This window comes from Hylobates moloch, unplaced genomic scaffold (genome assembly GCF_009828535.3).
Source record: "Hylobates moloch isolate HMO894 unplaced genomic scaffold, HMol_V3 SCAFFOLD_24, whole genome shotgun sequence".
NCBI classification, from domain to species: domain Eukaryota; kingdom Metazoa; phylum Chordata; class Mammalia; order Primates; family Hylobatidae; genus Hylobates; species Hylobates moloch.
The window spans coordinates 16,203,206-16,220,224 of record NW_026652299.1 but is presented as its reverse complement, the minus strand read 5'-3'; the positions used below and the strand labels follow the sequence as shown (position 1 = coordinate 16,220,224).

Here is a 17,019-nt window from a genome sequence, read left to right as displayed (position 1 = left end):
AAAGTCAGACTTCTCATTGTTGTATAAAGAAGTTACAGATTAAGATAGGAGTAGGCTAGAATTAACCCTGTGTTCATTGACTGGAGTTTGAGGTATCCATATGAAGTCATGGTTTTTAATATATATGTATATATGATGTATGAATACAAAAATACATAATACAGATGTGTGAATATGTGTATACTGTACATACACATATTCCTGAGCTCTGTCCTGAGAGAGCCAGAGGAATGATACCCTAGTAAGCACATTAGGTGTTCGGATCTTCTTTAAATGCCATTCTCCAGTAAAGGGAACCATGGGTCCTTGGAAAAATGGTTGAGTCTGGGGCAAGAATAATACAAGATGTGCCTGGAACATCATGTGACACCAGAAAGTAATTCAAAAAATGATGAGGGCATGTTGAAAGGACAACAGGAACCAATCTGTTGGAACTCCCAATGGCCAAAACTGGGATAATTTGAGAAACAAAATAATGAGAATATTAGATTGTAACCCACAAAATAAAACACATGTACAGGCATTCAGGTAGATAAAATAGATGGGAGGGATAGGAAGGACAGCTCTTCCTTACATGGAATTCCAATTAGCATAGATGAAAAGAGAGAAATAAAAACCATCATTAGGCAGACAACACTATGATAAATATTGCATGCAAGAACTATCAGCGGATACTCAATGGAGAAGTTGTGATGAAAAGCAGGATATTTTCAAAGTCACAAAATACTTCCCCACAAGATACGAATTACAAAGAGAAAAATGGTAACTATGGGGCGGCGGGTGGGGGGAAATGGCAGATAACCACCTTAACCAGGTAAAGTAGAAGTCACTAGTAATCTGAGACACACCGACGTCATGTGTTCCCTGATGCACTGAAAGGGCACAATTTCACTTCCGTGGTATCCCTACCAAAAATGCCTAAGTTCAGTCTAATCATGAAACTGGTGACGTTTGCTTAAGGAATCTAAATAAGGTCTGTAGATTAGTTAATAGTGTTACATCAATGATAATTTTCTGATATCAGTAATTGTACTATAATTTTGTAACATGTTTTAAGGGGAAGTTGGATGAGGTATATACAGGAAGTCTGTGCTATTTTTGCAACTTTTCTCCGAGTCTAAAATTATTTCCAATAAAACATCTTTAAAAATAGGGGCCGGGCATAGTGGCTCGCGCAGCACTGTAATCCCAGCACTTTGAGATGCCAAGACAGGCGGATTGCTTGAGCCCAGGAGTTCAAGACCAGCCTGGGCAATATGGCAAAAACCCGTCTCTACAAAAATTAGCTGGGCATAGTGGCATGCACCCTTTAGTCCTAGCTACTCAGGAGGTTTACGTGGGAGGATGGCTTGAGCCCAAGAGGCGGAGGTTGCAGTGAGCTGAGATCGCAGCACTGCACTCCAACTTGGGCAAGAGGGAGACCCTGTCTCTAAATAAATGAATGAATAGATGATAAAGGCTTGAGGTACCAGGTATCTGTTGTTACCTCAATTGTTGTTATCTGAGCTCAGAAGCCAGAAAAATTTTCATGACACAGTAAGCTTTGCTATCAGGGCTCTCACTATTTGAACTAAGACTGAATAGAGTCACAAGAGATACTTGTATTTATTATTGATATTTTTGTTGCAATATTATTGGAACTTGTTCTAAATAGAATTTATTCTTATTCTCCTGGAGTCAACCATTGATTTCTTTGCTTGTTCTCTTAATATACTCTCCCTTAGAGGACTCATCCATTTGATTGGCATCAGCTGTCACCCTTTAAGTGAAAAATCTGTACATGTCACTCTCCTAATTGTCTTCATTATCTCCCTAATGAGTCTCAGGAAAAGTCCCAGCTCTTAAACTTACTCACAAGGCCTTGCCTGTCTGCTCCTACTTACATCTTCAGCTTTATTGTTTTAAAACAACAAACTTTCAAGCTTTCCTTGAACTTGCAGCTCTTGCCTTGCTGAGGTACTCTGAAATTCACTCATTCCTTGAACTTGAAGCTGTTGCCTTGCTGAGCTACTTTCAGATCCACTCTTCCTAATGCTTTTTGGGTCTTGTTCATATTGTTCTTTCTTCCTCTAATTCTTTGTCTTACTTCTTTCCCTGGCTAATTCTTTCAAATGATAGCTTAAGTATTAGTTCCTCTACAAAACATTCTTTGACCTTCAAAGATTGGCTTTCAGTGTCCCCCTCAGATACTTCCATGGCATCCTTTAGTTCCCCTGTCCTGGCACTTACTACTCTATTATAATGTTTATATCTTATACTAGACCATCTATGGTATGAAGACTAAATTAGAAGGCAGCAGAACCATTTTAAAGGCTGGCGACCAGTAGGAAGCCTCTTGGGGAAATCTAAGCAGGAACTAATAATGGTTGCCTATATTAAGGTATTAGTGAGGATGGAGCCCAGAGATACTGTATGAAGAAAGTGGAGTATAAGATCCTTGGGAGCATTGTCCTGTTTGCCTGTAGATCCACAGTAGGGGAACTCTCATGAGTCCTTCCTTATACTCATAATTCCAATTCCATTTCCCACCTGTGGAACTTTTCACTTTACCCTTAACGGTCTTGGTGCCTTATTTCTGTAATTATCTGTGTAGTCTTTGACGCTGGAACTTTGGATACCTCATTGCACCATTGGTTGTGGACTCTTGATTGACCTCACCTGACTAATACCACAATCTTTCCTCACCACTTATTAATAGTATCTCCTCTCTATGACATGTTAAGTTGAAGAGGATGATTTAGGATTGTTTATTTGCTTAATGTTTGTTTATTTGCTTTTGGTGAGTGGTGAACAAGAGTAGAAATTAATATTTTTGCCCCTATCCCAGTTGACCATGCCAAATTTCCTACTTGTAGTGGCATCAACATTCTTTTATTTATCCAGGTTTTCAAGTTTTTGAATTTTTATTAGCCTTCTAAGTTTTGCTTTGAAGTGTCTCTCCAGTGTCTTCATTTTTCTTTCCCAGTTAACACTCTGACCTTAACTCATGGTACCTTATATCTAAATTATTGTAAAATCTCTCAATTTATATTCTTTATTTCTTTGCATCATTATCCTCAACTTAGATTCATAAGAATTATATTGACTCTAAGCCTTGACATCAAATTATCTTGGTGAATTGATTTTTCGTCAGAATTTTAAGGACTAAATGAGATAATGGACGAGTGCTTTGTAACTGTATATCCCATACCTCTTGATTTATTCCCTCCTTTTAAAAATCCTTCCATCTTGCTGGGCTCACACCTGTAATCCCAGCATTTTGGGAAGCCCAGGTGGGCGGATCACCTGAGGTCAGGAATTCAAGAACAGCCTGGCTAACATGGTGAAACCCCGTTTCTACTAAAAATACAAAAAAATTAGCCGGGCATGGTGGCGCACACCTGTAATCTCAGCTACTAGGGAGGCTGAGCCAGGAGAATCACTTGAACCCGGGAGGCGGAGGTTGCAGTGAGCCGAGATTGCACCATTGCGCTCCAGCCTGGGCAACAGAGCAAGACTGTCTCAAATAAATAAATAAATACAAATTATTTAGTTAATGGTTTTAATTTTAATGAAAATTAAAAATAGATCATAGGAAGTGAATTTCTTACCTCCTTTTAGGTTACTACCATTTTATGTTCAGTAAAAGCGGAATCTTAAGGAAATGAGGAAGCTTCCAGAGTTGAAATGCCTTGGTTGTTTTGTGTCCCTGGGCTGTTGGCAGTGTGACTCTGCTACAGAATACCACTTGGGGAGATCAGCTTACTCAGTACAGGGTGCAGGGAACGGGGGAAGCCGGGAGGGCCAGAAACCCAAGCTGCGTGGTATGGAGTAGTAGAAAAGAACCCTCCCTTAGAAGGATAACATCCTCTGCATTCTATTTTTATATTTCAAAGTGAGGTATTTTTACTTCAAATCACAGTACTGTATATAGTTAATAGGAGAATGTTGTGTATTTGCTAATAGAGGGTTATTGCTATATAATGGTCTCCTTCTGCCCCCGTAACATTGTAAAGAAAAACAAATCCTAACCAGTGTTTAAAATGTTTTAAATTCTTAATAAATAAAAAAATGCCGCAGTAAATATAGATCTTTACTTCAAAAAGAAAAGGAAAGGAGGCCTACTGGAAAGGGTTACACAGAAAAATTTAAAGTTATAAAATAGACACACAGATAGCCTTCTGTCTTCACTAGTTCTTAACATTTTGGCACATTTGCTTTCTCTCTCTGTGTGTGTCTCTGTTTCTCTGGCTAATGTATTTTTATCACACCCAAGAAATTTAACGTTTATAAAATGCAATCATTTAATATACCAACCGTGTATATACTACTTCAGTTGCTCCTCAGATTCCCGAATCTAATCAGATATAACACTTTGCATTTTGTTTACCGGTCTCTCTAGTCTTCTGTAATTTTCCCAGTTTTTTCCCATAATACTGACTTTTTTTTCGGCATTAAAGCTAGCTCTCTTGTAGAGTAGTCCACAGTCTGAATTTATCTGATTGTTTCATGATTAGATTCAGATTAAATATTTTTGGAGGAATACAGCATAGGTGATTTTTTTTCCCTGTTGCATTATATCAGGAGGCATGAAAGGTTAGCCTGCCTGATTATTGGTGATGTTAAATTTGATCACTTGATTAAGGTAGAGTCTGCTGGTAGAAAACATACCTTTGAAATTAAAAGTTATCAGTAACCAAAGAATATCTTGTTCAGTGACCATCTCTCATCTAATAGGTTTTGTCATCTATTTATGATCCTTGCCAGAATCAGTGATTACCTTAGTGGTTGCAAAATATTGATTTTCTACTTCAAGAGATGTGTTAAATTTCTTTAAAAAATTGTTACCATAAGATGGCCCTTGGCTATAGTAATCATTTGCTCTTTTTATTTAGAATGTATTAGGAAGTATATGAGAGGATCAGGTTCAAATGTTGTCTTTACCTATAAAGGTTGAGATCTTTAAAAAGTTCCGCAAGAGCTAAGGCACCAGAAAAATTAACAAGAAAGTTTATCAGCCATGTTAGTAATTAGATTTAGATATTAAATTTCTGCTATTAGTCCCATAGTTGCCCTAGTTCCTATCATTCAGGTGGGTATTATCTTTTTACCTTATAACCATAGTTAAGCCCTGTAGAGTCAGTATACTTCTGTTTTTGCAGAAGAAGTTGCTGGACATTCCAAAATGGATAGCACAAAATTTAAGGTGCAAGCAAAAAGTTAAATTTTATTAACTCAAATTTCAGCTGGGCCTGTTGGCTCACACCTGTAATCCCAGCACTTTGGGAGGCCAAACTAGGTTGATCACTTGAGGTCAGGAGTTCAAGACCAGCCTGGCCAACATGATGAAACACCATCTCTAGTAAAAATACAAATATTAACCAGCTGTGGTGGCAGATTCCTGTAATCCCAGCTACTCGGGAGGCTGAAGCAGGAGGATTGCTTGAACCTGGGAGGCAGAGGTTGCTGTGAGCCGAGATTGCACCACTGCTCTCCAGCCTGGGTGACAGAACGAGATTCCATCTAAAAATAAATAAATAAATAAATATTAACTCAAATTTCTGTTATTGAGGATTTATTTGAAAGTTTTCATTACCTGACCTTGGTAGCATGTTTAAGCACAGTTCCACAACATCATTAGAAACCTAAACCTGTTTCATATTTGTGTTTTAACATTTGTAAGGTAGAGACAAAGCCAACTCATACAATTACTAGTGTAGCATCCAAAAAGAATATTAAAAGATAAGATTCTGTCTTATTAACAAGTTGTAGATTATTCCTAAATTAATGGTTTATTATCACTAAAGCTCACTATTAACAACTAAGTTACTTCCCTTCCCTGTATTTTAAGATATTTTTAATTATGAGTTTTCACTAATTCACAATTACTTGAGTTTATAGGCCTACCTAACAATTTCCAAAGCTTGGAGAGAGAGAGAATCTTTTGAAATGTAGTAGAAAATATTCATTTGTTTTTGCTACAATGTAAGTGGGTTGCTTCATTATTCTGCATTTTAGCTTGTCCATCTGTTTCATAACAAGAGTTTCTATTACAGTTTTTAAGAAAAGCTGCCTTGAAATATGTTTCTCATAAGTAACAAAGATTTTATCTGAGAAAAAAATCATTTATACCCTTTGGCAAAAGCGGTAACTCTTTATGGAAAAGTCAAGAGCTTGGATATTTGTTTTTTGGGTACCTAGGCTGGCACTTGATTTTTCCCAGAAAGTGCAGGGTGCAGTAAAAGATTGTACACTGGAGAAATTTTAGGTAAATCAGTGGGAAGCCTCTCAGATAAGTCTCAGTGTTGTTAGCTGCCTCATCACCTTTGTTGTTTGAAGATTTAGGAAGATTTTGTGGATTTCTATGTATTTTTAACAATCTACTTCTAGGGCTGAGTCTGTTTTTGGAAAGGTGTTAATATTTTTTCACATTATACTATAAAGCTGGTATCTTTTAGTGTTTGTCAAGTTGATATAAAGAGCACTGCTGGTTTGTTAATCCGTAAGGTTGTATAAACTCTACATGACTTAACATTTTAGTGACATAGAAAAGTGGGATTTCTGGTTGGTGTACAGATCTTTCTTCACATAGTGCAGGTAATGTATGAGCATTGTCTGATGGATCCTTACAACATTCCTGTATGCTTTTGGAAAGTATGATCTTTGTTTAACAAAATGGGAAACAGAGGCACATGCTGTACCCAGCTATCACAGAAAACAATAGTTAGAATCCAGAAAACATACTAATCTGGTTCAGTGTGTTCCCCAATAGATACAATTAGTATTCTGTTTTCTTTATCTTATTTGTTTGCCTTATAATTATTAAACATTGTTTTTTAAATTTGGTTTTGGTTGATTCCTTTTCTTGTAAGTCCGCCACTTGAGCTAATATAGCCAACAAGCATCTGACACGAGGCAGAATTGTCCTCGGATCGCAGTTCTATTGCTATCTCCATCTGTTGGTATGAAGAAGTAATGCTCTTGCCAGAATAAGCAAGCTTATTTTAATTTTAGCAAAAACAGATTAAGAAATAAGGAATTGTGCTGTTAATTCATTTTCTTTCTTTGTGACAGGTAAAGTTAGTTGGAAGATGCAAAACTGTCACAGGAAGTTAGCTGTAATAGACAAATTGCCTTTTTTTAAGGCTTTTTGTTAGTAATATTAAAAGTGTCAAAGAGAGTAATTTAAAAATGATATATTAACCATACCTAAATTATTTATGGCTTGTTCTTTAAGGAATTATAGAAAAATATAGTTGTCTCAACTTTTTTTTCTTGAACCTGGGATCAGGCATCATTGTGCAACAATATTTTAATAGCGAGAAATCTCAAAAATCCTGACAGTCTTTGCATATTCACAGTTTCATGGGCTTTTGCATCATTGCTTCTGAATTGCTAATGAAGAGCTCAATATAGCTTCTGATGCATTTCAGATATTCTGGGTGGTGACTGGCTAGAGTGTTACTGACATCACAACATACAGCTGTTGACTTTCTATTGTCTGAGTCCTCCTCGGCAAGTGCTTTAGACTGCTCTAGCAGGCACTCCCAATGCCTGACTAATCAGCTGGATGTGTGCAGTGAGCTCTATAGAGGAGCAATGCAGAGCATCAGTTTACAGGTACTATGGAAAGAACATCTTCTTAAGTCTGTATGATGAAGCAAATACCAATACAATGAAGGTATGTGACTCTTAATTCATTTGCTAAATTTGTATAGAAGGTAATCCGATACATGAAGAAGTATTCATGTTCACTTAGTACCATAATTTTTGTTAGAGGATGTGTGATAAAATTCTACTATATTGAAAGTGAGAGCATTTTAAAATTGTTTTTGTTTATTTTTGCAAAAATATATTTGTTTAGGTTGGTGGAGTGAAAAATAATATACTTCTCAGCTGTAGCACCAATTTCTTCTCCCCACCCCTCACATGTTTCATATTTCTTGTAACTTACTGATAGAATGGTTAACCTGTGTGCTAATTGGTATTTGTGTATAGCACAGCAAATTGTCAGCTAGAAAAATGACTTCTCTTTCAAGTTCATCTTAAAATAGACATACTATATGGCTTGTTCAATTTTAAAAATTTTGTGGAACAAATACAATGTGAATGAGACTTTTGGAAATTAAGAAGCTAAGAATCTTAACTTTGAAAACTCATGGTAATGGTTTTCTACCCTTTTGGGGGAAGAGGTGGAATAATTTTTAAAGTGCTTGTAACAGCAAAACCTAGATCTGTCATTGCTATGATTAACAATCAGATATCACATTGCAAAAGAGAGCAAATGCTAATCAAACTATGTAATTTTTGAGGACTACCTTATTCCTAATTATACAGTCTGAAAACTTTGACATTTACCTCGATATTTTGATTCCTCAAAACTGAAATCTCATCATGTAGGTGATACTGAATGACTAACACATGTCCATTAGTGTATAATTGAATTTTTTAGAAGGTTTTTGAGAGTTTTGCTTGCTTTTTATCTGGAATTAGCTGAAATTTTAACAGCATTTGGAATTGTTATGATATGAATTCCTTCCCCCTCCCATTTACGAAACAATTATTTTGTTCTTAAGAAATAATTCATCTCTTTTCTAGAGGAAATAGGAAGAAAATCACTAAATGGCCTTTTATCAATGCTGAATGTCATTGCTCTTTCTTTTGTCTATTTCTGATTCCCAACTGTGTAAGTAATTAGGGTCATGAAAATATTAATAGCTATTATTAAAATTAGGGTCTTTTATCAGATGCATTGCTTCACCCTAATGCCAAGAGAATTTCATTATTTTTAAGCCTCAGATTTTAAGTTTTATGTTGAGAACTATAAAAGAAAAAATTAAAATAAGCAACACATACTCTCAGTTCTTACTTACAACTGCTTTTATCCATCCTTTGTCACATTCTGCTTTTCTTTTTCATACTTTTCCTCATTTTCATTTCTTCTTTTTCCTTTAGGTTTCTGTTTGTCTGTGTGTCTCTATGTTGCCCTCCCTCTCTTTTTCTGTTTGACTTTCTGAATATTTGTCTCTCCCTCTTGTTTTATCTCATCTCTCCCTTCATCTTCCATTCTCCCTATCCCCACCCATTTTTCTCCCCCTCTCCCTCTACATTTGTCTTTCCTACTTTGTCTCAGTCTGTCTCCCTTTCTGTTCATCTACCTGGTGTTTCAGGGTGTTTCTCCCTTTCTGACTAAATCTATCCTAATCTCTTTTATCTTTCTCCCTCCCTCCTTCCTCTTTCTTTCTCTTTCTGTCTTTCCTTTTCTGCCCCTCTGACTCTCTCTCCCTGTCTGTTTCAGTATCTCCCATTCTCTGTCTCTTGCTTTCCCATTGTGTCTTGGTCTCTTCCTGTCCCTATCTGTTAGTCTCTGTCCATCATTCCCTCTTCCTTTGTCTATTTCTCTATGTTCCCTTCTTTATTCTCCCTCTCTAATCCTTTTGCTCCTCCATGCCTCTCTTTCTCCCTACCTTTCTGTCTCTATCTGTGTGTCTCCCTGGCTACACCTCTTTCAGTCTCTCTGCCTCCGTCCTTCCCTCTCTTGGCACTCTGCTCTCTTTCCCACCCTACTCCCAGATCTTTCTCTTTTCTGTCCAAGCTTCAGTCACACACATTCACTCTGCAAATTTTCATTCTCATACAGGTTTTCAGTTTTCATTGGAGCCAGATCTGCACTTAATTTAAAATTTTTGGTGAATTAATAAACCATTAGATAAAGAAATTAAATACTATATTTTAAATAAACATGATTTACTGTTTGCTCAGTTTTCTAATTTTGAGAAACTTATGCTTGAGGTCTTATAAGTGGATTGAAATCATTATTTAAAAATTTTTTGTCTTCTAAAGAGATACGTGTTAGGCCATTATTAAAGGGAATTATTTTTCTCTTAAAGGATTTTTCCATTAATTTTTAAGATTTATAGAAAGCAATTTAAATGTTTTTCCTGTTAAGGATACATAAGATAATACCCCACTTCATAGTTATATTTCAGATTATGGGTAAGCTTGTATTTAAAACTTGTATTGACTTTTTTATACCATCTGTATTTTTCAAATGTGTTAACAGCAGATATATGCTAGTATTTTCTTCTTTTGTTTTTAACCTCTTGTTTTGAAATAATTACAGATTTATAGAAAGTTGCGAAAATAGTACAGAGTATTTTTTAATGTTTTCCTCAAGATTTTGTATTTTGCATCTGAGTATTTAAAATAGAAGAACAGACACTCATTTAGCATTTACCTGTTTACATAATCACAAACCTAGCAACTGTCATTATATTGTTTTCATTTCATTTTGTAAAGCAGATTAAAATACCATTTGATGCAAGCATAGTATATATTAATAGCAGTATGGCTTTGTCTTAACTAGCATAGAGCTATCAGGAAAGAAAATTAGATTTACAAGTAACAAGTTACATATATAAAGTATTCAAGAAGCAAAGAAAGATGTATAAGATGAAAGTCTTCTCAGAGCTGAGTTAAATGTCATTTTCACATACAGCTCTTCCTCTGAAATTATGTAGCATTCCTTGTTTCTGCATTCTTTTGATGTCTCTCCTGCTTTGTATAGTTTTCATATCTGCTCTGTGATCCCTCTCTGGTTGTAGGGGACAAAAGATGGGAATGAAACAGAACCAACAAAATCATCATCTCTAAATCTTGCCATACTTCCACAGCTGACCAACTCTCCTTCTGATTAATAACTGAGATCTTTAATACAGTTAATATAATTTATTTTTTCCAAACTGAGTTCCTCTAAGCCCCAGAGTACCACAAAAGTACTTCAGGAAATAGAGAAAAGCCTGAAGCCCAGTTAACACTGCTCTACTCATCCCCACCTTCTCACTTGAACAGAGCAAGTTTATATAATAAATATATGTTTCCACGGTCTTAGTTCTCCAGAAGCCTATATATGAATCCTACTTAACCCTTATTTTATATTTTATATATGTATGTTATAAAGTGACTTGGATAATATATCTGTCACATTATATAATATATATTATGCAAATCTGTTACATTATATAATATATAGATGCAAATCTGTCATAAATATGCATGTCATTTTATTATAATATACATAGATATAAAAAAGGGGTTGTTAGCTAGGATTCATGTATAGGCTTCTGGAGAACCAAGCAACCCTAAAAGCATGTGTAAACTGTGAACATACACGTGTGAGTAAGCACATCTGACTGCTGCATTTCTGAGGAGAGGATCCTTGGGTTTAATAGGATTTTCAAGAGGGATCCTTTCATGGCCCAAAAATAATTAAGAGTCACGGCTTTATAATGTTTATAAATCATTGCTCAATATGCTTTGTTAATTTTAAATTTTCTCTCTTTTCATTTTCAAATGCTTAGAAAGTTATGTAGTACCTCTACAATAGCAGACACATCAACAGAGATCACATACAGTTTTTTGAAGTAGTTTGAAAATATACAGTGACTGATTACTAGGCACATCAGATGTCAGACTTCAGCTTGGGGTCACCAGAGAGAGAGAGCAGAACATTTTTTTATTCCAGTACTTTCAGAGTGCTGGCTAAACCACAGCTTTCCTTAACAGGTAGAAAATGAATGACAACAAAAATAGAAAACTGTATGCCCCCTTGAGCTCCAATGAGACAATTGTAAAGAAACCCATGTGTTAAATATGAATAACTACTAAAACAATTTGATGTGGTAGACATAGCTAGGAAATAAAGCCAGAAAAAAAATCAAATCTGAAATGCATTAAACCCATTGAATTTTTGTGTTTTGTGCAAAGCCATAGGAAGTTGAGCCAATTAAATTGGACAGGTACTTTAAAGAGAAATTTATCTGCTAGCTCTACATGTATAGTATATAGTGTGAACTATGAGAGATTGTGAGCTTTTTAGCAGTGTTCACCCATGCCCAGCAGCAGCACCTTCAAGCTGTAAAATTGTTTGCACTTTGTTGTACACATCCTTTTATAGAGTATGAAGGTAGATGATGGCAACTGAAAGACAGCACCTGTTCTATCTCAAGCTGTTTTTAAGCTGTTTTTACTGGCCACAAAATGCTGTTTGACAGAAAGAAGAAATCAAACATTTTCGAGCCTTTTCCTTCTAACATAATCCTTAGGTGCTTTCTTGAGAGAGGGCTGTGATCCTTTGTTAGAAAAAAATGTAGTTGGCAATTGAAGAAATAAAGGGTGGCACATTAGTAGTTATGAAACCAAATGTCTACCAATTGTAACCTAAATTAAAATCCTATAAAGGAAACAGATTTTTTGGTGAAGGAAGGAAATGGGTCATGTTAGATCTACCGATTCAACTGCTAGAGAATGTGAAGTTTCACGTTTTAAGCCATCAAAGAACCATTGGGTAGGTTAATGTGCCAGGAGCCCAGCGTGAATTTTGCTAAGATTCTTTGATGATAAGCTTTGTACCTTTAAGACCTGTAAAGGATTTTCATTGTGTCCCTATAATAAAAATGAAATGTTGGTCATGGGTAAAAAGTACATAGAGATACATTCATTTAGTTATATATTAGTAGTGTAGAGAAAAATATATCAAGTGAAATCGAATTTTGAAAGCATGAAGGAAACACCACATCAAAGTCTAGCTAAAATACCATAAGACTGCTGGTTTCTTACTTGCCAAAGTCTGTGTAAAGCAAATGCCTACTGATAGATGGCATTCTGAATGGCTAAATTTTAGAAACCAAGATTATGCTCATAATGATGTTCACCTTATGAACTACCAACATTATCATACTATGAACATAGCACAAAACACATTAAAGAATATAACTTAATGAGACTAGATTATGCACCCATGATGACTTTTGACACTAATGTGCAGTTAGGCCAGACAAGTCCTACGCAAGACTGCCCTCACTTCAGCCACCAGGCCACCCTTCTGATCAACTGGCTACAAATTTGGAGGTTCCCTCAGGTTTAATTGACTAGAATAACTCACAATTACACTCAGCATTAGAGCTTTATTGTACCAAAAGAATACAAACCAGGACTAGCCAAAAGGAAAGACACACAGGGTAAGTAAGGTCTGGGTGAGTCTTAAATGCAAAGCTTTTGTTCTCTCCCCATGAGGTCAAGATGTATTGTCTTTCCTGACATTGGCGTTTGTTAATTTGCAGAGCAATTTGCAGACAATCAGGGAGGCTCACCCAAGCTTCAGTGTTCAGAGTTTTTATTGGGATCTCATTACATTGGCATGATTAATTGAATCATTGGCCATGCAATTGAATTCAATGTCCAGCCTCACTTCCTTCCTTGGAAGTCAGACTATTTATCACATTCCTCAAAGCCCCAACTTTCTAATGAACGTGTTTAGTCTTTCCAGCCAGTCCCCATCTGGAATCACCATCTTAACATAAACTATCCACCATGAGTAACCTCATTAGCATACACTATCAGGACCCACCATGAATGACAAAGACATTTCCATCAGTCCAGAAATTCTAAGAATTTAGAAGCTGCCTACCAGGGACAAAGGTCAGCCAAATTTTCCATTACACAATATCTTATTTTCCAATTATTGATAATGTCTTTGGTGTACCCTATATGGGAAGTAATTTACTTTTATGGTAATTATATATAACTCTGAGGTCAAGACTGAGTAAGTGATCTTTCTCCTTCTGACCAGTTCCCTTTCGCTGATTTTGTACCTTAAAAGCATCTCTAAGCGGATCACTTTTGAAAGAATGAATTATTTTTTAAAAAATGAATTGTAAACAATCCAGTTTGGAAACAAACAAAAAAAATTTATGTTTTCTCTTACATGCCTGTTATCTTAAGCTCTCCTCTCACATCCTTATTATCCATAGCTCAGTTTCCAGGAATCCAAACCTTTTGAATGTTCTTTGCTGTTTATTTCTCAAAGCATGACTAGATGGTAATACCAGTTTGGGTTTTTTTTTTTTCCTCCATGTAGTTTTTTATTATTTTTTTTATTTTTTAAGAGGCAGGGTCTTGCTGTGTCATCCAGACTGGAATGCAGTGGCGCTATCGTAGTGTACTGCACCCTCAAACTCCTGAGCCCAAGGGATCCTTTCTTGTTGTAGATGGGACTACAGGCATGTGCCACCATACTCTACCTCTATGTAGTCTTTCTTTTTTTTTTTTTTTTTTTTTTTTTTGAGATGGAGCCTCACTCTTTCGCCTAGGCTGGGGTGCAGTGGTTCCATCTCAGCTTACTGCAGCCTCCGCCTCCTGGATTGAAGCGATTCTCCTGCCTCAGCCTTCCAAATAGCTGGGATTACAGGTGCCTGCTACTACGCCTGGCTAATTTTTGTATTTTTAGTGGAGATGGGGTTTCACCATGTTGACCAGGCTAGTCTCGAACTCCTGACCTCAAGTTATCCACCCACCTCAGCCTCCCAAAGTGCTGGGATTACAGGCGCGAGCCACCACTCCTGGCCCTGTGTGTAGTCTTTAAAAGAGATTTTACCTCATGCCAATCAGATCATATTACACCCTGAGTTATTTATTTCAGTCTTGCATTTAGCACATACATAGGGGGCTCTCAGTATAACCCTGGACTATGGTAGGTTCAGAATTAAGGCAAAATACATTTTACCCTCACTAGCACTATATTAGAAGGTCATTAACTTCAGGTTTAGAGTACATTAATGGCCCTGACTTTCTTGCATTGTCTCTTACCTACATCTGCCAATATCTAAACCCCTTTAGAATCTCACAAAGTTATCCCCAGGATTATCCAGGATCTCCTCATGAGCTCAAGAACAGCCCTTTCATGATCTTCCAGTTTTGTCTTTCTCTGGCCCACTGCCCACTACCATTTTGCTAGTGTTTGCCACGAATTAGGTCATGTCCTTGCCAAAGGTTGTATCTCTTAGTGTTCCCAACATCTTTAGTCTTCAGGGTACCATATTGTCTAGAATTTTCTTATTTTTTATTATTTTATTTATTTTTTAATTTTATTTTATTTTTTTTATTTTTTATTTTTTATTTTTTTTTTTGAGGCAGAGTCTCGCTTTGTCGCCCAGGCTGGAGTGCAGTGGCGCAATCTCGGCTCACTGCAAGCTCCGCCTCCCGGGTTCACGCCATTCTCCTGCCTCAGCCTCTCCGAGTAGCTGGGACTACAGGCGCCCGCCACCACGCCCGGCTAATTTTTTGTATTTTTAGTAGAGACGGGGTTTCACCGTGGTCTCGATCTCCTGACCTCGTGATCCGCCCGCCTCGGCCTCCCAAAGTGCTGGGATTACAAGCGTGAGCCACCGCGCCCGGCTATTTTATTTATTTATTTTTTTGAGACAGAGTCTGACTCTGTCACCCAGGCTAGAGTGCAGTGGCACAGTCTCGGCTCACTGCAGTCTCCACCTCCCGGGTTCAAGCGATTCTCATGCGTCAGCCTCCCAAATAGTAGGATTACAGGCAGGCACCACCACACCCAGCTAATTTTTATATTTTTAGTAGAGATGAGGTTTTGCCATGTTGGCCAGGCTGGTCTCAATCTTCTGACCTCAAGTGATCCGCTCGCCTCAGCCTCCCAAAGTCCTGGGATTACAGGCATGAGCCAGTGCGCCTGGCCTTCTCTAGAATTTTCTATGTACCATGCCATCCTCAGAGAAGTTAGGCAAGCCATTCACCCGCTTCTGTGGTGGGCTTGGTCACCTGGGCACCAGGAGCTGCTTGTCTCCCACATCTTCCCTGCTTTGGTTCTCCAGTGAAAACACTTCCTTTAGCTTTTGCTTTCACTTAAACTAGGATCGCTGCTACATTAAGATATATGTATAGTTCTTTTAGTACTCTAGGATTCCTAATTTCCAGCTTTTTATGTTTTGATTTGGTATTTTAAATTACGTTTCTTAAGCTACTATACCATACAGTGATAAAAAGTCAGATCTGGAAATGGCTGTGAAAAAAACATTTAGCCTATTCTATAGCCAAGTAGCATCTGAGCTTTCTTCATTTGCATCACTCTCACTCTTTACAATGCCCTCAGTCTTGTAGTTTACAGACTTCTCCTTAGAAGGACTGTGCCAAAGCAGTCCTGAATGTTGGTGTTGGCCTTAATGAACCACTCCTTAGTGACTCACTCACCATTCTCCACAAGCCCTACAGCCATCCCGGCTCCCTCCCTTCTAGCAAATAGGTTCTGGGTAAAAAAGAAGAAATTTATTAGATATGAATTCCCTCCTTTTCCTGCCACATTCCCTTCAGTATCTTCGGATAATGTATACATTTCAGGCTTATTCACCAGTTTGTGCTTCTGATTACATTTTCTCATTTCATCCCACTTCTTCAGATTTTCCTTCTTACTACCTTTCTTCCCTCCTAAGCCTCTAGCCTCTCCCCATCTTTCCTTACTGGCTTCTATGGCCTACACACTTTTTCATTCTGACAACCTTCCTCTAACTTCGCATCTCCTGCTAACTTTGTTACCAAATCGTGTATACTCTTTGTGATCTTCCACTTTCCTCCTCAATTCTTAAGGGTTCAGTGTTCCCTAGGGATTCTATCCCACACCCACTCTTTTCAATGAAGGCTTGTGGGCAACTTCATTGACATTGATAACTCAAAACTTCAATCTATATAGTGATTCTCCACCAAATAATAACATTAGCTGACTTCTTTGCTGAGCTCCAAGTCTATATATCCAATTTTCTGTTAGATTTCTCCACCTGAATGTGCTGAAGACACCTTAAAATTAACTGTAGGCAAAACCGAAATCATCATTCTGCCATCAAATCCATTTTCCTCCCAGATATATTTCCTATATTTAGTGGTAGCAAGCACTACCTGCACCTTCAGTGTGTCCTCTCATAACTCTTCCAACTCTCACAGCTCTTACCTTTTCCCTGACCACTCCTGTATTGAATTGGCTTCCCCCAGTTAGTTACTTCCTGTTATACTAATCTATTCATTTTTACATGGAGTACAGGTAGTGGCTGATACCAAGGGCTCTGGAGCCAACACTACCTGAGTTCAGATCTTAACTCTACCCCTTACTAGTCTTGCTACTTTGAAAAAGCTGCTTAATCTTCCTCTGCCTCAGCTGCAAACTATATAATACTGCTTTTATGGGGATTA

At 37.3% G+C, this 17,019-nt stretch overlaps 1 protein-coding gene across 18 annotated transcripts in view; it reads left to right on the top strand.

Moving 5' to 3' along the window:
- R3HDM1 (R3H domain containing 1) overlaps nucleotides 1–17,019 on the top strand; it is a 199,715-nt gene that overhangs the window by 49,434 nt on the left and 133,262 nt on the right. For 2 of the 18 annotated variants that reach the window (XM_032145786.2, XM_032145783.2), the window contains exon 1: nucleotides 7,506–7,660. The exons of 15 other annotated variants lie outside the window; for them this stretch is intronic. The gene's annotated coding sequence lies outside the window, so the exon portion shown is untranslated. Of the gene's footprint in view, nucleotides 1–7,505; nucleotides 7,661–17,019 lie in introns of those variants that run through there. One more of the 18 variants, XM_058434339.1, reaches the window with a different exon arrangement.